This window comes from Chelonia mydas, chromosome 6 (assembly GCF_015237465.2).
Source record: "Chelonia mydas isolate rCheMyd1 chromosome 6, rCheMyd1.pri.v2, whole genome shotgun sequence".
Taxonomy (NCBI): Eukaryota; Metazoa; Chordata; order Testudines; family Cheloniidae; genus Chelonia; species Chelonia mydas.
The window spans coordinates 125,775,439-125,799,933 of record NC_051246.2 but is presented as its reverse complement, the minus strand read 5'-3'; the positions used below and the strand labels follow the sequence as shown (position 1 = coordinate 125,799,933).

General features: G+C 48.8%; 1 long non-coding RNA gene across 1 annotated transcript in view; it reads right to left on the bottom strand.

Moving 5' to 3' along the window:
• LOC119566484 overlaps window positions 1-24,119 on the bottom strand; it is a 29,736-nt gene extending 5,617 nt beyond the window's left edge. Inside the window, exon 1 of the long non-coding RNA XR_005225659.2 lies at window positions 24,060-24,119. This is a non-coding gene — a long non-coding RNA (uncharacterized LOC119566484). The remainder of the gene's footprint in view (window positions 1-24,059) is intronic.
• Window positions 24,120-24,495: the final 376 nt, after the last annotated feature.

Sequence of the window (24,495 nt, the reverse complement as noted above, 5' to 3'; positions counted from 1 at the left end):
GTATCACCCCAACATAGGTGTCTGTCCTTAAGGAGCTGGCCCAAGGTGAAGGTAAATGGTGACCAATAGTTAGACCGCTAAAGAAGACTTATTTGACCAAGTCTGTTTTGAATCTGCCTGCTACTTCTCCTTCCTGGGTAAGAAATCCTGGAGGAAAAGGACTTTGTACAGTTAAAGAATTGGGCCCCCTCATTCTACTCCTTTCACATCAGGAGTAACTCCACTCAGATCCACAATCGTCAACGTATAAAACCAGAGGAAGCATGATGGGAATCAGGCCCTTCAAGTCCAAACTTCCCCGGACATTTTCAGTCACAGCTTTATTCAGCCAAGACACGAATAGAATTTATTTTTGTGCTCACCGTATTCACTCACCCAGATGGTCCCGCTGCCTCCTCTCTTGTTTCGCACATCCCTCCTGAAAATGCTCAGACACTAGCGTTTGAGTCTCCTACTGGATGGGCCAAGATCTGTGCTGAGTGGCACTCCATCTGACCTCGCTGGCAGATGGTACGTGTAGCGAGATAGTGGAGAATTTGACAGGGTCTTGGATTCACCAGGTCTCTCTTAGGCCAACATGACCCTTCACTCTGAATTAGTCTGCTTTTAATCCATCACTCTTGTCACATACACTGCTAGGTTTAAGAAGGATGAATTCAAACTGGAACAGGTACAGAGAAGGGCTACTAGGATGATCCGAGGAATGGAAAACTTGTCTTATGAAAGGAGACTCAGGGAGCTTGGCTTGTTTAGCCTAACTAAAAGAAGGTTGAGGGGAGATATGATTGCTCTCTCTAAATATATCAGAGGGATAAATACCAGAGAGGGAGAGGAATTATTTAAGCTCAGTACCAATGTGGACACAAGAACAAATGGATATAAACTGGCCACTAGGAAATTTAGACTAGAAATTAGACGAAGGTTTTTAACCATCAGAGGAGTGAAGTTTTGGAATAGCCTTCCAAGGGAAGCAGTGGGGGCAAAAGATCTATCTGGCTTTAAGATTAAACTCGATAAGTTTATGGAGGAGATGGTATGATGGGATAACATGGTTTTGGTAATTAAATATTCATAAATAGGCCCGATGGCCTGTGATGGGCTATTAGATGGGGTGAGATCAGAGTTACCCAGGAAAGAATTTTCTGTAGTATCTGGCTGATGAATCTTGCCCATATGCTCAGGGTTTAGCTGATCGCCATATTTGGGGTCGGGAAGGAATTTTCCTCCAGGGAAGACTGGAAGAAGCCCTGGAGGTTTTTCGCCTTCCTCTGCAGCGTGGGGCACGGGTCACTTGCTGGAGGATTCTCTGCTCCTTGAAGTCTTTAAACTACGATTTGAGGACTTCAATAGCACAGATATAGGTGTGAGGGTTTTTTTTGTAGGAGTGGGTGGGTGAAATTCTGTGGCCTGCGTTGTGCAGGAGATCAGACTAGATGATCATAATGGTCCCTTCGGACCTAAATATCTATGAATGAATGTAACTATAGAAATCCCATTTAGCCCCCACTTACCCTTCCATTTTCCCATATTGCTAGGAGGAGTGTGGCCTTTGTATTCCTCCCCTCCTACAGGCCAAGTAATTCTAACTAGGTTATTGGCAACTTGCCTGTCCATAGCTGGATAGTTGCTCTGTATCCTTTGTTGTGCTGGTACCTCCCCATCCATGTAAAAAAAAACCTCATCCCTTCCTGAAATCCCTCAGCTCCTAACCTTGGGCAGCTCACTTAGCCCAAATGCACAAAGGTATTTAGGCTCCTAACTTCCATTGATTTCAATACCTTGAAGGAACTGGCACTTAAGACACTGTGCCTCGGTTTCCCCCCTCTGTACAATGGGAATAATAGCACAGCCCTACCTCACAGGGGTGTTGCAGGGATAGATACATTAAAGACTGTGAGGTGCTCAGAGACTATGATAATGGAGGCTGTATAAATATGGTAGACACTCATCACATTGCTTAATGGACTAGAAGGTGCTCTGAGACGGGGGATGAGGGTAGCCTAAGAACCTACAGGGAATGGAATAATTCCACCAGTTTCAGTGGATCAATGCAGATAGAAGTGGACTAGATCCTCATCTGTATGTGACCATGGCAGAGGCCTGATCTTAGGCTATGCCCCCGATTGGTGGGAAGAGTCAGCAGAGCAGCTTTGAAGCCCAGCAGCAGCAGTTAGTTCAGTGGCTGCTGAAAGCATTCGCCCTCAGCTGTGGTAGCTCCTGCTCTTGTTTGTTCCCAACCTCGCTCCTGCCTTGAATCCAGTGTTGCCCCTGCCTTGTCTCACTGCAGATAACCTGGCTCTGACCCTCAGCTTCAATTCCTGACTTTGCCTCTGACCTGGGCTCCTATTCCTGGCTACCAACTCCAACCACTAGGCATGACCACCCCCATCCCAGTCACTGACAGCCCTCAGTGGAGACCCCAGAGATGGAGCCCTGCTGGTACAAGACAGATGGGGCAGCTGCAGGGCATTCGCCAGGAATTGACTCACCCCTCAATGGTCTTAAAAACATAGTAAGAGGGCTAAAACCATGCCACCAGGGCTAAGCAACGGAGTAAAAGAAACGATGAGAGGCAAAAAGGCATCCTTTAAAAATTGGAAGTTAAATCCTATGAGGATAATAGACAGGAGCATAAACTCTGGCAAGTCAAGTAGGCAGGCCAGAAAAGAATCTGAAGAGCAATTAGCCACAGACTCAAAAACTAAACAGCAAAAAAATTTTAAGTACATCGGAAGCAGGAAGCGTGCCAAACAATCAATGGGGCCACTGAACGATCGAGATGCTAAAGCAGCACTCAAGGAAAATAAAGCCATTGTGGAGAAGCTAAATGAATTATCTGCACCAGTCTTCATTGCAGAGGATGTGAGGGAGATTCACCCCTGTGTCATTCCTTTTAGGTGACAAATCTGAAGAACTGTCCCAGACTGAGGTTTCAGTAGAGGAGATTTTGGAACGAATTGATAAACAGTAATAAGTCACCAGGACCAGGTGGTATTCACCCAAGAGTTCTGAAGGAACTTAAATATGAAATTGCATAAATACTAACTGTGGTATGTAACCTATCTTCTAGCTTCTGTATCATAGGACTGGAGGGTAGCTAATGTGACGCCAATTTTTAAAAAAGGCTCCAGAGGCGATCCTGGCAATTACAGGATGGTAAACCTAACTTCAGTACCAGGCAAATTGGTTGAAACTATAGTAAAGAACAGAATTATCAGACACACAGATAAACACGATTTGTTGGGGAGGAGTCAACATGGCATTTGTAAAGGGAAATCATGCCTCACCAATCTATTAGAATTCTTTGAGCCGATCAACAAACGTGTGGACCATGGTGATCCAGTGGATATAGTGTACTTGGACTTTCAGAAAGCATTTGACAAGATCACTCAAAGGCTCTTAAGCAAAGTAAGCAGTCATGGGATAAGAGGGAAGGTCCTCTCATGGTCTAGAAACCAGTTAAAGGATAGGAAACAAAGGGTAAGAATAAATGGTCAGTTCTCAGAGTGGAGAGAGGTAAATAATGGTGTCCCGCAGGGGTCTGTACCGGGACCAGTCCTATTCAACATACTCATAAATGAGCTGGAAAAAGGGATAAACAGCGAGGTGGCAAAATTTGCAGATGGTACAAAGTTACTCAAGATAGTTAAATCCAAAGCTGACTGTGAAGGGGTTACAAAGAGATCTCACCGAACTGGGTGACTGGGCAACAAAATGGCAGATGAAATTCAATGTTGATAAATGCAAAGTAATGCACACTGGAAAACATAATCCCAATTCTACCTACAAAATGATGGGATCTAAATTAGCTGTTACCACTCAAGAAAGATCTTGGAGTCCTTGTGGGTAGTTCTCTAAAAACATCTGCTCAGTGTGCAGCGGCAGTCAAGAAAACGAACAATGTTAGGCACCATTAGGAAAATATCATAATGCCACTATCTACATCCATGGTGAGCCGACACATTGAATAGTGTGTGCAGGTTTGGTCACCCCATCTCAAAAAAAGATATTAGAATTTGAAAAGATACAGAGAAGGGCGACAAAAATGATTAGGGGTCTGGAACAGCTTCTGTATGGCAAGAGATTAAAAAGACTGGCTTAAGCTTGGAAGAGAGATGATTAAGAGGGGATAGAGGTCTATAAAATAGTGACTGGTGTGGAGGAAAAGGTGTTATTTACTCCTTCATATAATACAAGAATTAGTGGTCACCCAACAAAATTAATAAGGAGCAGGCTTAAAACAAACAAAAGGAAATACTTCTTCATACAAGGCACAGTCAATTTGTGGAACTCATTGCTCGGGGATGTTGTGAAGGGCAAAACTATAACAGGGTTCAAAAAAGAACTGGATAAGTTCATGGAGGATAGGTCCATCAATGGCTATTAGCCAAGATGGTCAGGGATGCAACCCCAGGCTCTGAGTCTGATTGTCAGAAGCTGGGAATGGACAAAGGGATGGATCACTCGAGATTAACCTGGTCTGTTCATTCCCTCTGAGCACCTGGCACTGGCCACTGTCAGGAGTCAGGGTACTGGGCTAGATGGACCATTAGTCTGACCCAGTATAGCCATTCTTATGAAATACTCCTACTTTGCCAGCCTTCGGGCCCCCTGCAAGGCCCATTCACTTTCCTAGATGCAAAGATGCTAGTTGGAGATCACACCAGTTGTGGTTTTAGCTTCTGGCTTCAACTTTGTGTTAATTATTGTGCAAAAGTGGGCTCCTGGTGGGCCCCTCCCTTTTACTTTGGAAGTTTAATTTTTTTAGAAAACATTTAAAAGCCTGTGACCATTTGAAAGCGTAGAGGTTTGCCTGATTTCTCTGGGTAGCACCTCTGCAGTGGTGCTGGAAGTTGTCTGTTTGTGTCAAACATTTACATTGATCCAGTGACCCTAGTATCTAGGAATTATAAGAAGGGCAGTGTTAGGGCATTATACTAGTAGTATGCCTTAGCATATCGGCCCAGCTTCTCAAAGGTATTTAAGTACCTACCTGACATGGTGTTTGATGCCCAAGTACCATATTGGGCCGTATTGCTTTGGGATCCTCCAGGATGAGAAATGCATGTATGTGAAGTAGTGCCCTTATTTAAACTCCAGTAGTTGCCTATTGAGTTAACCCCTAGTATTCTTCACTGAAAGGCTAATCCTTAAAATCCTGCTCAGCAGAAAAGCATGTTAAAACCAGTAAATTGCTCCTGCTCACTGCTACGGACTCCTGGGCCTTCTGACGTCTACGGGTCAGCTGCGGAGCCGGACTGGTCCACAGACACGCAGAGGGGACCAACGGCAGGAAGTAAGTTTCACTGGTGCTTCTCCTACCACCATGCTGGGTCTGCGAGCATCCCAGAATGCAACGCCTCGTGTAAATCTATGGTTGCAGTAACCAAGACCAGCTACTAGTCGGCGCTTGAAATCGCACTTCAATTCAGAAGTCACCCCAAGAAAGAGATTCACTTTTAGGCAGGAGCCAATGGAACCTTCTCAATCGTCTTCAGGAGACGAATGCAACCTTATCCTTTGCCATTGTCGAGCTGGCCACTTGGTGGTCCCAGTCATCTCCTGTTGATGTAAAAGTGAGTTTTGATGTCAAGTTCAAACAGGAATAGGACCAGGACAGGGATTACATATGGTTTGTGCCCAGTCACCGTGGGTCACCGATCTGGGAAATACCATTTCTAAGAAGTGAGCTGTGTCACGAATGGCTGCATTGTTTTCAGTATCACCTAGGGTGTGGGGAGCCCCTCTAATTGGCTGCTTTCCCCACTTCCCTGCCTCCTTGGGTAGAGCAGCCAATCAGGGCTGCCACAGGAAACAGGCAGCATTCTCTCCCCCTACAACCCAACACCATTCTCCGGGGAAAGAAAGAGCTCAGCAACTCAGGTGACTCACCTCCCTCCTCTCCTATCCCCTCCTGTGAGCAAAGGGAACAGCTCCTCTCCCTCCCACCTGACCTGGGAAGGGGCAGAGGGTATCCTGCTGCAGCCCCCCTGCAAGACCTGGGAGAGGAGGGGTGAAGAACCCCCCTAACTGCAAGAGATCAGACAGGAAGGGGGCAGAAGAGATGGGAGACTGGGGACCAGGAACAGAATTAATTTGGGGGCAGAATTAATTGCTGGGCAGGGAGACAGGCAGATGTGGGGGTGCTGACAGACCCCCCCCGCCATGTTTTTCAGACCACTATGCATTGGATGCAAACACAAAAACACTCTGATGAATCAGACTGAAGTCCCCACCCCGTCTCCAATTTGCATAAGAAAAATTCTTTCCTGGAAGTGAGTTCCAGGCCCGGGAATAATCACTCGTGCACTCTGCCCAGACCAAAAGGCATGTGATTTCCGTGGCTGACTGTAAGCCTTAACCAAGGAAAAATATCAACTCCCTTTTTTTTTTTTTTTTTTAAAAGACGTGAAGTGTATTTTATTAACAGATCATCGAGGAAGATAAAAATAGTTAACCACCTGGTACTCGGCACCACATAAAGCTTCATTCAGGCTTTATAAATAAAGACAATTTTACTCGCTATGGTTTTGCAGCAGTCCGGTTTGTTTAACACCATGTGCCAAGAGATTGTTTCATTTCTTGGCTTCTTTTCGTTCCCATACCATGAAACTGAGCCGAACGCATTAATGAAACCACCAGCAATCTCCATGCTTTTGAAAATAAAAATCATGCCATTTTCACACAAGACAAGGGACAGAGAAGATGAATTATGAAGCAAAGTTCTTAGCTCAAGTCAGCGACTGCTTCTTCTGAATTCGGGGAAACAAAGCTTTGGTGTGGGGGCTAAAAAAAACAAAACAAAACAATAAAAGGTTTATTTTAGTTTTTCCATCCCTGCCCCCATATCTTCAATTTCTCTGCTGTTGAGTATTCAGGCAGCAACACACCTCTGTCAATACCTAATAGGGGCTAAAGCCAGGGATTTAAAAAGTATTCCCATGGAAATGCTGTGCAAAAATATAAAAAATTCTGCATCAAAAAATTTAAAATTTTGCACACATTTTAAAATTCTGAAAATTTCATTTGTCAGTAAATAAAGTGGCTCCACCATGGCAGTGGGGAGCACAGGCCACTGGTGGCATTGAGATGGGAGATCACCCTGAAGCCCCCTCCTCCCCCCATACAGGGGCTCGACTGACACAGTGCAAGGGCTGGGTCTGTCCCAGAAACACGCCGGGGGCCGGGGTCTTGCCCCTCTGCACCAGGTGTCGGTGAGCAGACTCAGCCCAGCAGGATTCAAGTGTGGAGGGGCTTAGTGTGTGGGGATCCAGGTGCAGAGTGAGAGGTCTGTGTGGGGCAATCTGGGCGTAAGCAGCTCAGTGGGAGATCTGGGTGCACAGAGGCTCATTGGGGGGTTCTGGGTGCAGGGGCCATGGGACTCTGCAGGGGATTCAGGTGAAGCTGGTTGGGGCTCAAGGGGGGGGGCTGGGTGTGGGGAGATGGGGTACGGTGAGGGGGGTGTCAATGTGTGGGGGGCTCAGTGATGGGGTCTGGGTGCTGGGGGATGTGGGGCTTGGTGGGGTGGGGGTCCAGGTGCAGCTGGCTCGGGATCAGTGGGGTGGGGGTCTGGGTATGGAGGGGGTCAGATGGGTCCAAGTGTAGGGGGGCAGGGCTTGTCAGGGTGAGGGTTCCATGGGCCTGCTTACCAGGGGAGACCCAGCTACTGCCGAGGGGACGCCGCATGCCAGGCTCCTGCTTCCCCCACATCCCCTTTTCTTCTCCATGCCCCTCCCCTCACTCCCGCATTCCCCTCCCCTATTCCACCCCCCTCCTTCCTTCTCCACTTCCCTCATTTCCCCCACCCACCCCCTTCCCCAGCCCCACTGCGGGCACTCACAGAAAACAGGAAGGCTTCCAGCACACAGAAGGGGAGCACTAGGACCCAGGAGACTGGCACTAGGACCCAGGAGGCGGCATTCAGCTGCAGACTCAGCTGAGCCCAGGTGCAGCCTCCTTCAGCTGGGCAGCTCTGCCTTTGCTGAAATGAGGGGGGGCAGTGGCTTGTAACCCCTTGTGGCCCCCCATATCTCACCTCTGTTTGGAAGGTGGCAATCCCCCCCAAAAAACTGGGCCCGTGGTCCCCCACCCAGTTTTCCCTATGCCCAGTCCACAGGCGCTGCCCCCGCAGCTCCCATTGGCCACAGTTCCCAGCCAATGGGAGCTGCAGGGGTGGCGATTGGGATGGGGACAGCGTGCGGAGCCCCCTGGCTGCCCCTACACATAGGAGCCAGAGAGGGGACATGCCGGCTGCTTCCCGGGAGCCATGTAGAGGCTAGCAGGGAGCCTGCCAGTGCCGCTGCATGGTGCCGCCAACCGGAAGTCAACGGCCCCGTCAGCAGTGCTGATTGGAGCCACCAGGATCCCTTTTCAACCGGGTGTTCCGGTCAAAAACTGGACACCTGGTCACCCTACTGCAGGAACTGAAATGGCTTTTTTGTAATTGATGAAACTTTAGGTTGAAAGTGGCCCTTTAAGCAAGGGAACAAAATTAGTAGATTCCCTAATCCCTCATCCAACCCCAATTTCAGCAGACACCTCCCAGGGACAAAGGGGGAACATTTTTGTGGGAGACCCTTGATAAAATTACTAGCTGCACAATATCGGCCGGCTCCATCCCAAATACATGGTGATCCCAATGCACCAAGAGGCCAAACTGGTCAAATAGTGCCAGCGAGGTTAAAAGACCTGTGCGGCTTCACCCCAGCTGAGGCTGCGGCCTAGGAGTCTTTGATGAATGCTCAGACGACGGTGCATGTCAGAGCTGGCCAGAGCACTCAGTTAAGGCATTTCTCCGTGCATGCAAACGTGGAGCGCACGGAGAACCATCCCTGGGCTCCCTGTTCCATAGCACTCAGCAATACCAGACGGATTGCCTGGAGAGAGACCCCGGGGCCTCCAGTTGCTTCTGACGCCGCACCAACGGCAGCCCTCCGGTTTCCTGGGCGCTTTGATTTCTGCCAGCAAGCAGCCCGAGGGTTCGGCGTACTGTCCCCAGCACAGACAAGTGCATACTAGGTGCAATCGGGCTGAGAAAGAGGAATGAGACAGCAACAAGCAAGGGATCCAGTATTCCCCTCAGGCCTGGCCCACTCCTAACTGGTGTCGCCTTCGCTAGACCGTCGCGGTGTTGGTTTCATCTTCCGGAAGTGGGCTCAGTTTGCAGTGGTTTTTGAAACCCTGTTCTAAGTTATGGGCTGATCCCTGGGTTTTAACAACCAGGGACCTGCAGGTGCTCTTTGACTAGCCATTTTAAGTTACTACTTAGCCCATGTTCACAGTCATCCTCTCTTGTCCTGGCTTATTTTTGAGACTTGCATTCAGAAGAGAATGTGGGCTCTCCTGACGAGCAGGGCTATTTATCTCACTAGTTGTGTGGCTTCCCATTACTCGAGAACTGATGGATTTAGCCTCACACCTCCTCATGAGGTAGGGCAATACTATTATCCCCATTGCACATATTGTCTCCATGTGCCTCAGTTTCCCTCGGTGACTTGCCCCAGGTCACACAGGAAGTCTGTGACAGAGATGGGAATTTGAATCTAGATCTCCAGAGTTGCAGTCCAGTACCTTAAGGCCATCCTTCCTCCCTCTGTGTAGCGGGTGTAACCCCACTACTGGTTTTGCTTTGCACCTGAGGTTTCTCTTCTGAGTACAGGTAGCATGAATGCTGATCAGAGCAGAGATTTGGGGCCTCTTCATTACCTCAGGCAGCCTCTTAACTGAATCATGACCCACAATAAGTGTTCAATCCAGAACCAAAAACCCACAAGGATCCCCTAGTTTGAGCTCCTCCTCTCATGTTTAGGCCTCAAATGCAAGTCAGATAGGACAGGATCATCTTCTCGGAAGGCAAGGAAAGAAAAAATGAACTGGCCAATGTGTTCAGGACTTTATTTCGAATAACAAATGCTCTGGAAATCGCCTCTTTAAAACCATTCCGTTCCCTTCTCCCCCACATTTATCGTCATGTCTAGTTCATCAGCCAGGCTTCAGTTTTTGTCCAATTATCTTTTTTTTCTTAAATCACTGGAACTAAATGAGAACCGGAGACATGAATCAATCAGGATATTCCATAACTTCAGGGAAACCTACAATAAACCTTTGTTGCATTAGAAGGCTTCTAGACAAACAGTGCCGTGGCAGTCAGGAGACATCATGTAATCAGGGACACCAGCCCGTGATGGCTGAAAGCCGGCTGTGGGGGGGACTTAGGTTGCCAAGGAAGCGTTTATAATTGTGAGCTAGTAAAGCAGAGCAGAGAGGAGCTGGTCGCAATGAAACCCAGCTGTGTTTGGAATTAGGAGCTTTTATATAAGCAAAGCAATAGAATTCCAGATCTGCAGCCAGTAACTTGAACATGGGTGGCTCAAGGCATAGCAGAGGCATCAGAGTGCGTGAAGGGCTGGGTTTTGGTATCTGAATTCTTCTGGATTTTCAGGAGAGAGTGACCCAATTCCCTTCTCCAGCAGACTATTGAGGGTAAAGAGAGGAGAAATTTTCTGCTGCTAGAAGAGACTACGGGGCTTGATTCTCGCTCATCCTGTTAAGTCATATGTAAATCCACAGTGTTGTGCTGATATCACCGGAGGTCGGATCTGGCCCAGATGGTAGCCACGGTTTCTCTGAGCCAGACCTTGAACTCCTTATTTAGTTCTGGCTTGAGCAAAGCGTCCTCTAACTCCAAATGAGGATTTTGCCCAAGCCGAGGCTGCAGGATTTGGGTTCTTTGAGGGTGCAGAAGGAGATTGGATCAAACAAGGCACTCAAGTGGAGATACAGGGCTAGATCCTAGGAGTGGCTGAACATCACAGACAGCATGTCAGCACATGCAGGTATATGAAGGGCTTAAAGTTCCCCTCCACACTCCCTTACCTGCTGATGCTCCATGGAGGGCTGATTCCCCCCCCACCCCGCACACCTGTGTTGGAGCAGCCTGAGGACTGCTCTAACATGCACCAGGCTGCAATAGCCACAAAGGGGGACAAAAGCGTACGAGAACTGGTGTAGTGCAGGGGTCTTCCGCCATGCTCCTTTTCTTTCCATTAAGCCTCCCACCGTGCAGGGAGGGGAGGGCCTGAGTGGCAGCTCGATACTACTGGAGGATCAGCCATACACTGGGGTGATCCTCTCCAGGCTGAATAAACCAGCTTTCAGGCCGGCCAACATGCAAAGCGGCCACAACAAACTGTAAGGGCCGGTCCCCAAGTTTACACTGAACACCCATCCCCCAAGCCTCCCCAGAGCAGAACAGAGAATTGGGACCCGCACTTTAACTAAAGGGGAGGAATTATTGCCATGGAAGGTGTGACCGAATACACCTGTGTCAACACTATTGCAATAATTTTTGTACGAGGCATGTCTTGTAAGGGAAAACTCAGCTTGCTGATCAGTATCTTCCTGATAAAATACATGTGGCCACATTGTATGTGAAGTGGTAAGATTTCCCTGTATGAGGTTGTGAACACATGTTCCAAACCCCGGAGCCCCACCCAAACAGAGGTTGGCAGACAGGTCTGCCTTAAACAAAGCAACGTGCATTTAAATGCATTTGCATTTAAGCAGTAAACAGAGTCATCAAGCAGGGAGGGAAACAAAGAAAGCCCAAACAGGGAGAAAAAGCCAGCAGCCAACATCCTTCCACATAGACTCTGTCTCCTATTGCCCAGCTGGAAATATTTTTTTGAGAGAGGGACTGAAACTATAAAAAGGAGGGACAAACACCCCAAGGCACCCCTCTCTCTTCTCCCTGTCCATTGCATTCACTGCACCTGAAGCAACAAAGGAAGCAAGCGTTGGACTCTGGGGGAGGAGTCCTGCCCTACAGATTTGGTCAGTAAGACTGCTGAAAGCATGTGGTGACAAGCTTTGCTTGAATCTCATCTGGTTGGTTAGTTAGGTATTAGTGAAGGTCTTATCTTTTTTTCTTGTAACCATTTCTGACTTATGCCTCATTACTTGTACTCACTTTAAAATATCTCTCAGTTAATAAACTTGTTTTACTGTTTTATCCAATGTATTCAATTTGAAATGCCTGAATAACTGTTTCAGATAATAAACTGGCATATTATTCCCTTAAAGGGAAAACAGACTTGAAATACTTGTACTCTCCAGGGGAGGGCTGGGCAGTACAGGACAGACATTTCGGGAGAAATCCAGGACTGGGGGTGTGCTGGGATTACCCTGCAGTATAACCGAGGCCAGCGAGAGCCAGAGCATGTAACCCAGGCATGGCTGGAAGGCTGCAGTTACACACAATCACTCAGGGTGTAGCTTGTTGTCTGGAAGGCTGTTTGTGAACACCCCAGGTGGGAGCTACCACAGCAAGGCACTGTAAGACACCCATGGCTCCAGGGCAGGGGTGACAGCTACCCATTAGTCTGGATTGTACCCTTGTATGTCACAGAGGGACCCCAGATAAAAGAACTACTGTACTAAGGAGGTGCTGTACAACTCCATACAGTAACTAGGATTGTAAACAGCCATTCATTGGGAGCTTGATGATGAAGCTTCCTCCAAAACATAGAAAAAAAACCAACCAAACTAGATGCCAATTCCCATCGCTCCTCATTCCCTCCTCTGTTTGAAATGTCTTCTGTGATCTCCTGCCAGCAGTCATTGTAGGGAAAGTTTGAAGTTAATCAGACATGGCATTTTGGAAATAGGAGAGATTTTCCAAGAGTTAAAAAACCTATCCCTTTGCAGAGTTTTCGAACTGTTGCTGTTATTTAGGAAGTTCGTGGCTCGGAAGCGTGAGGCTCTCTTAGACCCACGCTGTTCGGTTTATTCATGTGTCTTCAGTAATGACTGTTTCATTATTGTTTTGGAAGGCATTAGCTCCCCGAGGGAAGAGGGTTTGGCAGACTTCAGCAGCTCTGCGGGCACCCGGCGGCACCTTCAGCTCCACAAGCATCGCTAGTCGCTCTGATTTATGGCGTTTCTAAGTTTCATGAGTCAACCACTCCAGTTCAAGAAGATTGCAAAACACAACTGGTGCAGCCTGCCTGTGTTTGTAAAGCACAGCCACCCAGCTGCTTCAGTTCGAGGAAGTCGCACGGTTCGTGGAGATTGCAAATCAGCTGGTACAGCCTGTGTTGTTTGAAAACCCTTCACTGTAAGCTAAGCAATTCTAGGCCAAGGAGTTTACCAGCCACACTGGTAAGCCCATTCAATTGGAATACAAGGTTTTATATTTCAGGGAATAACGTGTATTATCCTCATAGCACATCAATTATTACAGCAAATTGCAGCCTTTCTCTAGCAGAATACACTTCAACAAGCTGCAGCATGTGTTCACATACATATTTAGGACGTCGCAGTCTAGGACAGCAGCTTGTGAGGGCTTGTTCTGAACTTTGGAGCTGTAAGAGATGTTTTTCTATTAGAGAGCACAGACGAAAGGCTTTGTCTGTACTTGAGCCTGGTTTTACTAGTTTAAAAAGAGACCAGATGGCAGGGGTAATATCTTTTATTGGCCCAGCCTCTGTGGGTGAGAGGGAAAAGCTTTGGTGCTTCCAGAGAGCTCTTCTTCAGGTCAGACCAGGCCCATTGTGCTTGGGGCTGTACAAACACAGAATCATAGAACCTCAGGGTTGGAAGGGACCTCAGGAGGTCATCTAGTCCTACCCCCTGCACAAAGCAGGACCAATCCCCAACTAAATCATCCCAGCCAGGGCTTTATCAAGCCTCACCTTAAAAATTTCTAAGGAAGGAGATTCCACCACCTCCCTAGGTAACCCATTCCAGTGCTTCACCACCCTCCTAGTGAAAAAGTTTTTCCTAACATCCAACCTAAACCTCCCCCACTGCAACTTGAGACCATTACTCCTTGTTCTGTCATCTGCTACCACTGAAAACAGTCTAGATCCATCCTCTTTGGAACCCTCCCTTCAGTTAGATGAAAGTAGCTATCAAATCCCCCTTATTCTTCTCTTCTGCAGACTAAACAATCCCAGTTCCCTCAGCTTCTCCTCATAAGTCATGTGTACCAGTCCCCTAATCATTTTTGTTGCCCTCCGCTGGACGTTTTCCAATTATTCCACATCCTTCTTGTAGTGTGGGGCCCAAAACTGGACACAGTGCTCCAGATGAGGCCTCACCAATGTTGAAGAGAGGGGAACGATCTGCTGGCAGTGCCCCTACTTTTACAGGCCAAAATGCCATTGGCCTTCTTGGCAACAAGGGCACACTGTTGACTCATATCCAGCTTCTCGTCCACTGGAACCCCTAGGTCCTTTTCTGCTGAACTGCTGCCTAGCCACTCGGTCCCTAGTCTGTAGCAGTGCATGGGATTCTTCCGTCCTAAGTGCAGGACTCTGCACTTGTCCTTGTTGAACCTCATCAGATTTCTTTTGGCCCAATCCTCTAATTTGTCTAGGTCCCTCTGTATCTTATCCCTACCCTCCAGCGTATCTACCTCTCCTCCCAGTTTAGTGTCATCTGCAAACTTGCTGAGGGTGCAGTCCACGCCATCCTCCAGATCATTTATGAAGATATTGAACAAAACCGGCCCCAGGACCGACCCTTGGGGCACTCCACTTGATACCGGCTGCCAACTAGACATGGAGCCATTGATCACTACCCGTTGAGCCCGACAATCTAGCTAACTTTCTATCCACCTTACAGTCCATTCATCCAGCCCATACTTCTTTAACTTGCTGGCAAGAATACTGTGGGAGACCGTGTCAAAAGCTTTGCTAAAGTCAAGGAACAACACGTCCACTGCTTTCCTCTCATCCACAGAACCAGTTATCTCGTCACAGAAGGCAATTAGATTAGTCAGGCATGACTTGCCTTTGGGAATCCATGCTGACTGTTCCTGATCACTTTCCTCTCCTCTAAGTGCTTCAGAATTGATTCCTTGAGGACCTGCTCCATGATTTTTCCAGGGATTGAGGTGAGGCTGACTGGCCTGTAGTTCCCAGGATCCTCCTTCTTCCCTTTTTTAAAGATGGGCACTACATTAGCCTTTTTCCAGTCGTCCGGGTCTTCCCCCGATCGCCATGAATTTTCAAAGATAATGGCCAATGGCTCTGCAATCACATCCGCCAACTCCTTTAGCATTCTCGGATGCAGTGCATCCGGCCCCATCAACTTGTGCTTGTCCAGCTTTTCTAAATAGTCCCGAACCACTTCTTTCTCCACAGAGGGCTGGTCACCTCCTCCCCATGCTGTGCTGCCCAGTGCAGTAGTCTGGGAGCTGACCTTGTTCGTGAAGACAGAGGCAAAAAAAGCCTTGAGTACATTAGCTTTTTCCACATCCTCTGTCACGAGGTTGCCTCCCTGATTCAGTAAGGGGCCCACACTTTCCTTGACTTTCTTCTTGTTGCTCACATATCTGAAGAAACCCTTCTTGTTACTCTTAACATCTCTTGCTAGCTGCAGCTCCAGGTGTGATTTGGCCTTCCTGATTTCACTCCTGCATGCCCAAGCAATATCTTTATACTCTTCCCTGGTAATTTGTCCAAACAAAAGAGGCTGTCAGTTCCTTGGGGGCAGGGACTATTTAAGAATAAGACAAGAGACAACAGACAGATATGGACAGATGGGAAGCGCAAGGAAACAGTGAGACAATATTGAACAAAAATGATTCCTTGTTTCCCTTCGCCTAGGGGCCACAGAAACGTACCAGCTGCTTCCAGGAGCTGACTGAGGTAAGCGCCACCCACAGCCTGCACCTTGCACCCCTTCCCACACCTCAAGTCCCTCATTCCTCACCCCATCCCAGAGCCTGCACCCCCAGCTCAGAACCCCCTCCTGCACCCAACCACCTCATCCCCGGCCCGGAGCCCCCCCCCTCATCCCAAGCCCCTACTCCCTGGCCTGGAGCTCCCTCCTGCACCCCAACCCCCACCCCCCAAGCCTAGAGCCCCCTCCCATACCCCAATCCCTCATCCCTGGCCCCATCCCAGAGCCCACACCCGCAGCCGGAGCCCTCACCCCCTCCTACACCCCAACCCCTGTCCCATATCAGAATCCGCTCCCAGAGCCCACACCCTCTCCTGAACTCCAAACCCCTCAGCCCCAGCCCAGAGTCCCCTCCTGCACTCCAAACCCCTCATCCCTGTCCCCACACCAGATCCCGCACCCCCAAGCAGAGCCCTCACACCCCAACACCTCAACCCTCTGCCCCAGCTCAGTACCCCCTCCCACACCCAAACTCCCTCCCAGAGCCCGCACCCCCTCCTGCACCCCTCATCCCCACCCCCACCCTGGAGCCTGTACCCCCACCAGGATTTCTCACCCCTTCCCACATCTCAACCCCCTGCCCCAGCCCAGAGCGCTCTCCCACACTCTGAACTCCTTGAGCCCACCCCCCAGCCTGGAGCCCCTCCCACAGCCCACACCCCTTATCCCCAGCCCCACCCCAGAGCCTGGCCCCCCAGCCACAGCCTTCACCCCTCCTGCCCCCCAGCCCTCTGCCCCAGCCCAGTGAAAATGAGCGAGGGTGGGGGAGAACAAGCAACGGAGGGAGGGGAGATGGAATGAGTGGGGGTGGGGCCTCAGAGAAGGGGGCGGGGCAAGAGTGTTCAGTTTTCTGCCACCAGAAAATTGGCAACCCTAGATTCACCCCCATCTTCCGCTCCCATCTTCTGGTAGTCAGAGGTTTAGGGGTGCCCTGAGCCTGGGATTGTCTTACACTTAGATTGTAAACTCCGTGGGGTAGGGACTAGAACTCAGGACAGGGCCATTTGCACCAGCCCAGGACTGGTTATAAATGTTGTTTCCGTGGCTTTATCAAACAGCAGATGTGAAGATCTGGGTGGAATCTTGGTCCACTGGGCTCAGCCCTGGGAACAACCTCCTGTTGACATTGAAAAGTAATTACACTGGAAACTTTCAAGGTACAAAAGGGCAAGACAATTTAAGACCGGGTTGCTGGTTTTGACCTGCTTTAACTTTCTTGTGCCTTATCACATTTTCAATCACATACCACATCCTCCGTGAAGCATCTCATATCGCAGCATTTAAAACCAGCCTGCTCAATGGAGTAATACAAAGCATGTGCTACGGCTCCAGTCGACTCTCAATGAAACCGGGAATCATTTTTGTTCAATATGGTCTCACTGTTTCCTTGTGCTCCTCATCTGTTAACTTATACTTCGATGGTAAGGCCCTTGGGGGGCAGGGACTGTCTTTTTGCTCTGTGCTCGTACAGCACCTAGCGCAATGGGCCCTGCTCCATGACTGGGGCTTTAAACTCTACTACTACGAATATGCAATTTTTAAGAAAAATGGGGACAGATAGAACAAATGATCAGAGCAAACGCTAGAGGCTGATGCAACATGGTCAGCTGCTTTTGCAGCACTGCCCATCTGAAACATTCAAAAATCCTGAATCGGGCCCCCAAAATCATGAGATTAGCATAAAACTCCTGGGACTTTTTTACAATACATAATGCATCTTGGGGTTCCTGTTATTAACCTGCAGGTTTTTGAGCCTTTAGAGTGCACTCACTTCACTGTTTAAAGCATTTCTCCGCTGCCAGGAGAGCTGGAGCAGTGGTTCTCCAATGTATTCGATTGCGCGCCCCCTTCTTCAGGTCTGTAGTAGTTTACGCCCTCCCCTCCGCCGCTGCACAAGTACATATACTGATACGTATACTGCTCCATCTTCAGAGCTGGGGGCCTGGAGAGCAGTGGAGTAAGGGTGGCATGGTATGGCATTGCCCCTCTTACTTCTCGGTGCTGCCTTCAGAGGTGGGCACCCAGCCAACAGCCGCAGCTCTCCGCTCTGCCTTCAGAGGTGGGGGGGCTCAGAGGGTGCTGGGCGGCTGCTTCTCACCCCCTCCCTTCCACCCACAATACATTCTCCCTTCCACCCACAATACATTCTGTGCTCACCTCAGGGCGGTGGCACCCTCCCCCCCTCCCCATTTGAGAACCTTTGAGCTAGAAACTGAAAGGGTTTTTAAATGAAAGCCGAGACACTCTTGCTTCCAGGAACCAGGGCTTTAAGAAATACCGCAAAAATGGCAAGACCCAGGGTAAAATCCTGAGAGTTAACAGCACTGCTTATGAAGCAGCAGCAGGCCAGATTGCACGTACGTGTGAGTACACACACACACACCACACAGTGGCAGGGCGACCCTCCATGTGCATGACTCCAACGTGAATGGAGGAGGGGCCAACCAATTCCACAGACCCTTCCGCCATTCGCCAGGTCAGGATCCCTAAGTGAAGAGGAGACAGTCATACCTTCTAGAGAGACTGGGCCAGGGGATGGGCCTCGTTCCCTGCCCTGATCTAGAGGGGACTCCCCAAGGAAGGTAACACAGTGGGAGGGTGTATTGCGTGGTCCCTTTCAGTGAGGCGGGTGGTGGGGATAGCTGTGGTGGTTGCATTAGAACCATATTACCAGGTGGTACCAGGCGTGAGGCACACACACAGCGTGAAGTCATAGGGTCCCCAGCTTTCCAAGGACTCCTCAGGATCCATGCAGATCCCTGGGACTCTCCACGTCTGGAGGCAGGCCTCATGGCTCATCCTGTTTGCCCGATGGGCAGGGGGGCGATCTGCTGTCCCAGAAGCAGCAGCAAAGATGAGCCTCCTAAAGATGCCCTCTCCTTTAGCCTCCTCCCTGTGATGGGAGCAATTGTTCTTTTGCTTTCTGCCCTGTGTGGTGGTGTTGGGGTTTAAAATCCTAAAAGATCAAACTGACTTGTTCATGTTACCAAAAAAAAAAAAATCAAAAAAATCAATTTAAGAGTTGGGAGAAATAATAAAGTCAAAGATCTAATAATAATTAAATGCACAGCAGTGACATCTTATATACATCAGTGTTTCTAACTAAAAATATGCCCAGTTTCCATCCTGTGGAAACAGCCATACAAGGCTACAGAAACTACCGTGCAGAGTTGGGGGTTTGTTTGTTTTAATTGAATTTGATCCAAAATTTGTGCCACATGATTGATAGAATCTGCCAGGCTACGGCCCCTCTGACTTCAATGGGAGTTTTATCTATTTAAGAACAGCCAGATGGGGCTGCAACTTGTCAACAATATCTTACAATAATTTCCTTTCCTACACAATGGATTTTTAAATTAAGACAAATAACCTCTTCTGGAATGGAAAACAAAAACAACAAGCAGCAAAAGATCTGAGCCAAGAGCCTGATCCTGTGGACACTTACTGCAATAGCCAGTGGGACACCCAGCAGTGAGTGTTTGCAGGATTGGGCCCCAAAATATTAACATGACAACTGGGTAGTGCACATCTGTAATCCACACCAGTGTGTGTCATATGTTCCCCTCTTGTGGTTGGTCCAGACACAAAGACACAAACATGCTGCTGTTACCAAGTAACAGACTTCAGAGTAACAGCCGTGTTAGTCTGTATTCGCAAAAAGAAAAGGAGGACTTGTGGCACCTTAGAGACTAACCAATTTATTTGAGCATCAGCTTTCGTGAGCTACAGCTCACTTCATCGGATGCATACTGTGGAAAGTGTAGAAGATCTTTTTATATACACACAAAGCATGAAAAAATACCTCCTCCCACCCCACCCTCCTGCTGGTAATAGCTTATCTAAAGTGATCACTCTCCTTACAATGTGCATGATAATCAAGTTGGGCCATTTCCAGCACAAATCCAGGTTCTCACCCCCCCCCCCCCACACGTACTTCTATTGCTCAAGGGGTAGAGATCTATGCTTCTGAACCCTGGCCCTTGAGCGCTAAACACTGATGATGATGGATGTAGGGAGCAGCTAAACCTATACCGAAACATTCACAGCAATTTGCAGCTACTCAATAATAGAATCCTAGAAGATTAGGGTTGGAAGGGACCTCAGGAGGTATCTAGTCCAACCCCCTGCTCAAAGCAGGACCAACCCCAACGAAATCACTCCAGCCAGGACTGTGTCAAGCTGGACCTTAAAAACCTCTAAGGAAGGAGATTCCACCACCTCCCTAGGTAACCCATTTTAGCGCTTCACCACCCTCCTAGTGAAATAGTTTTTCCTAATATCCAACCTAATGTTGCAGTTGCCCGCCCTGCAACTTGAGACCATTGCTTCTTGTTCTGTCATCTGCCACCACTGAGAACAGCCTAGATCCATCCTCTTTGGAACCCCCACTTCAGGTAGTTGAAGGCTGCTATCAAATCCCCCCCTCACTCTTCTCTTCTGCAGATTAAATAACCCCAGTTACCTCAGCCTCCCCTCATAAGTCATGTGCCCCAGCCCCCTAATCATTTTCATTGCCCTCGGCTGGACTCTCTCCAATTTTTCCACATCCTTTCTGTAGTGGGGGGTCCCAAAACTGGGTGCAGTACTTCAGATGTGGCCTCACCAGTGCCGAAAAGAGGGGAATAATCACTTCCCTCAATCAGCTGGCAATGCTCCAACTAATACAGCTAAATATGCCGTTAGCATTCTTGGCAACAAGGGCACACTGCTGACTCATATCCAACTTCTCATCCACTATAATCCCCAGGTCCTTTTCTGCAGAACTGCTGATTAGCCAGTTGGTCCCCAGCCTGTAGCGGTGCAAGGGATTCTTCCGTCCTAAGTGCAGGACTCTGCACTTGTCCTTATTGAACCTCATCAGATTTCTTTTGGCCCAATCCTCCAATTTATCTAGGTCACTCTGGACCCTATCCCTACCCTCCAGCATATCTACCTCGCCCCCCACCTTGATGACATCTGCGAACTTGCTGAGGGTGCAATCCATCCCACCATCCAGATCATTAAAGAAGATGTTGAACAAAACCAGCCCCAGGACTGACCCCAGAGGCACTCCACTTGATACCGGCTGCCAACTAGACATTGAGCCGTTGATCAGTACCCATTGAGCCATACAATCTAGCCAGCTTTCTATCCACCTTATAGTCCATTCATCCAATCCATACTTCCTTAACTTGCTGGCAGGAATACTGTGGGAGACTGTATGAAAAGCTTTGTTAAAGTCAAGGTATATCACGTCCACCCCTTTCCCCATATCCACAGAGCCAGTTATCTCATCAGAGAAGGCAATCAGGTTGGTCAGGCATGACTTACCCTTGGTGAATCCATGTTGACTGTTCCTGATCACCTTCCTCTCCTCCAAGTGCTTCAAAATGGATTCCTTGAGGACCTGCTCCATGATTTTTCTGGGGACTGAAGTGAGGCTGACCGATCTGTAGTTCCTGGATTCTCCTTCTTCCCTTTTTTAAAGATGGGCACTACATTAGCCTTTTTCCAGTCATCCGGGACCTCCCCTGATCACCACGAGTTTTCAAAGATAATGGCCAATGGCTCTATAATCACATCAGCCAACTCCCTCAGCACCCTCAGATGCATTAGATCCGGCCCCATGGACTTGTGCATGTCCAGCTTTTCTAAGGAATCCTTAACCTGTTCTTTCACCACTTGAGAGCTGCTCACCTTCTTCCCATACTCAGCTGCCCAGTGCAGCAATCTGGGAGCTGACCTTGTCTGTGAAGACAGAGGCAAAAAAAGCCTTGAGTACTTCAGCTTTTTCCACATCCTCTGTCACTAGGTTGCTTCCCCCAGTCAGTAATGGCCCCACACTGGTTTTCCATTTCCTGTGCATAGTCACAAGTGACTTTAAAAATCGGAAGACGAAACATCGTCAAGATCACTTTCGGCATCTGGCTTTCAAAAATGCTGTAAAAGAAAATCCGTAGCAAAGCCTGCTATATCGCAAGCCACCCTGTGCCGCACTCTAATCTCCTATCATCCGTGCGCTCTTTTATGAGGTGAGAGCACAATTCTGTTCGCAGCTTCACGAGCTGAGCAACCCTGAGGGAGAATCAAAGTTGCCAACAGACATTTCAAAGCCGGCCACATACAAACCAGATTATTCGCTGCTTGGGCCTGGCTCGCTTTTGGGTCAGATCACTGATTTACACCAGCTGAGGATCTGGCCAGTGGGTGACGAAAGAAAAACCTTTTTAAAATGGGTTGGTTTATTTTAAAGATTCAGTGCACTCACTGGGCTCCTTTTTGGTCAAGAACCTCCCCACAATAGTTCATTTGTGTTCATACAAATCACCGCCTTCTCCGCGCTGTGCCCCTAAAGTCCTCTCCCAAACAAGGACTCTGGAGAGGCACTGGCAAGGTTTCCTTTTGTAGGAAAGTGAAGTACAGATTTTGGGTCAGACCTAAGCTGACTTCAGTGGAACGACAGTGACTTATGCCACCTGAGGCTCTGGCCCCCGGGGCAGACACTTAATCTCTGATTGAATTTGCCAGTGCCGTTTCCACTGGCATTGCCTACTCCAAAGAGATCACTCACGGCTTGTACGAAGGAAAGAAAAACGCACCTCATCGGTTTACACATGCTCTTTGTCATTTCTCCACTGTGTTTACATGTGTTAATGGATGGTTCTAGGCTATTCTCAGTGGTAGAAGAGGACAGGACAAGGAGTAATGGTCTCAAGTTGCAGTGGGGGAGGTTTAGGTTGGATATTAGGAAAAACTTTTTCACTAGGAGGGTGGTGAAACACTGGAATGCGTTACCTAGGGAGGTGGTAGAATCTCCTTCCTTAGAAGTTTTTAAGGTCAGGCTTGACAAAGCCCTGGCTGGGATGATTTGATTGGGGATTGGTCCTGCTTTGAGCAGGGGGTTGGACTAGATGACCTCCTGAGGTCCCTTCCAACCCTGATATTCTATGATTCTACGATTCTAATGGGGTGGCGTAAACTGTGACACAGTTTAAGATCAACATTCGTAAAAGGCGCCACTGATTTTGGGTGCACAGAGGGGCCGAGCAGGCACAGCACCAAAGACAACGAGAGCTCTTAGGACACAGCATCTCATAGGAAAATAAATTAAAAAAACAAACAACCCAGATACTAGGTGTTTCAAGGGCCGGATTAAGACATAGGCGCCACAGGACTCTCCTTAGGGCCCCACCTCCTGGAGTCATGTGATTTGAATTGACTCAGCACTGTTACTTTCTAGAACTCATGGCCACAGTGGAAAGCTTGAAAATGTTAACTAATCAGAACCCATGCAGAGGTGCCTGCTGGAGTCTGCAGAGAGCCTGAAACAATAGCCTGAAGGAGTGAGCTGCTCCAGATGTGACAAAAGGGTGTTAACTCCCAGACCAGTGCAGCAGAGGGCTCTGGGTGTGGCAGAAGGGGAGCAGAGCAGATATGCCCTGACAGCTAAGATGAGCACTGACAGGCCCCCTGTGGGAACCCATGCCTCTCCAGGAGGGAGAAGGGCCCCAGCCTCTACCTGCCCCCCCAGTCACACCCACTTCAACAAGGGACAGGGTGAGGCATCAGGGCCACGGGGCCTTCATGTTATGGTGTCACTAGGGCCCCGGATTGCCATAATCCTGCCCCATGAGCACCCACAAAATGAGGCACCCAAAACTAGAGACAATGCTTGCCCCCGTCCTTTCCCCACTACACTATCAGCACTTATCACCCAGATGCTTTTCAGTACCCAGCTCTAACAGACACAGATTCCAGCCCAGATCCTTAGCTGCACAGGGAGAACTTTGCTCCAGCCCACCAGTGCCAAGCAGCCATAAACCCCGCACATCTGAGCAGTGGAGGACTCTCCCTTCCTCGAGGAGACACTCCAGCAGCATAAGGTTTCTTTAACACCCCTCTGTCCCCCTCACAATCAGAATGGCAACTCCAAGCCTATTATCATCTAGCCTAGATCCATCCTGGGACGATTCTGTTTTTTACAGGACCAGCCCAGCAGCCAGAGAGCCCCAGAACTGGGAAGAAGGAGACCTTCCTTCCCCAAGTTACTCTGAGATGCAGTCCAGGGACATCCTCAGCATGTTCCGTATTGCTGGGGTCACTCAGAAGTTCATACTCATTTATCTACTTGACAAACACTCTCCTATGAGAAATGACAGCACAGATTAAGAGCTAGTTGACCCCTGTCTACAGAACACTCAATACACAATCCTTGCCAGGACAAGCCTTCCTAATGGATTATCCCTAGTGAGAAGGGCAGACTCAGTGTCAGAGATTAGCAAGCCATGGTAGGAAAATGCCTCATCCTAAAAGGAAAGGAAAGGAAATTACAAGAGTACAATCAGTAGCATGCAAGGAAACCTTTTGCCAGGGCAAAGGGCATATAAACTTACCTGGAGAGGGCAGCTCCAGAAAACAGCCACATTCTAGAAGGCAACTTGGAAAGAGCAAACTATTCCCACCCACCCGGAAGAGCTTTAAGGAGGGAGCTGCCCTCTGATTGGCTGGCTGCTAGTCAGCTGATCCTGTTGCCTGGCTATAAAAGCTGCTTAACAGGCCCAAATTAAGCTAGGAAGAGACACCACCAATATTGAGGCTGCTGGCTGACTGTAGTAGTTAGTGTCTTTTAGAAGAAGAAGGCGGGGACAGGGAGAGATACACAAATGTACTCAGGCACCCGGGTCCCTGTTTTGCTTCCACCGTGATCCATAAAACTCCCGCTGAGCCCTGCAGGTGCTTAAGATCACTTGGTGCCTAAATTTTTCAGAGTGAAATTTCCCTCAGTGCCTATGTTCCTGCCTCTGGGCATGTGCACTGCTGTCTCCCGCT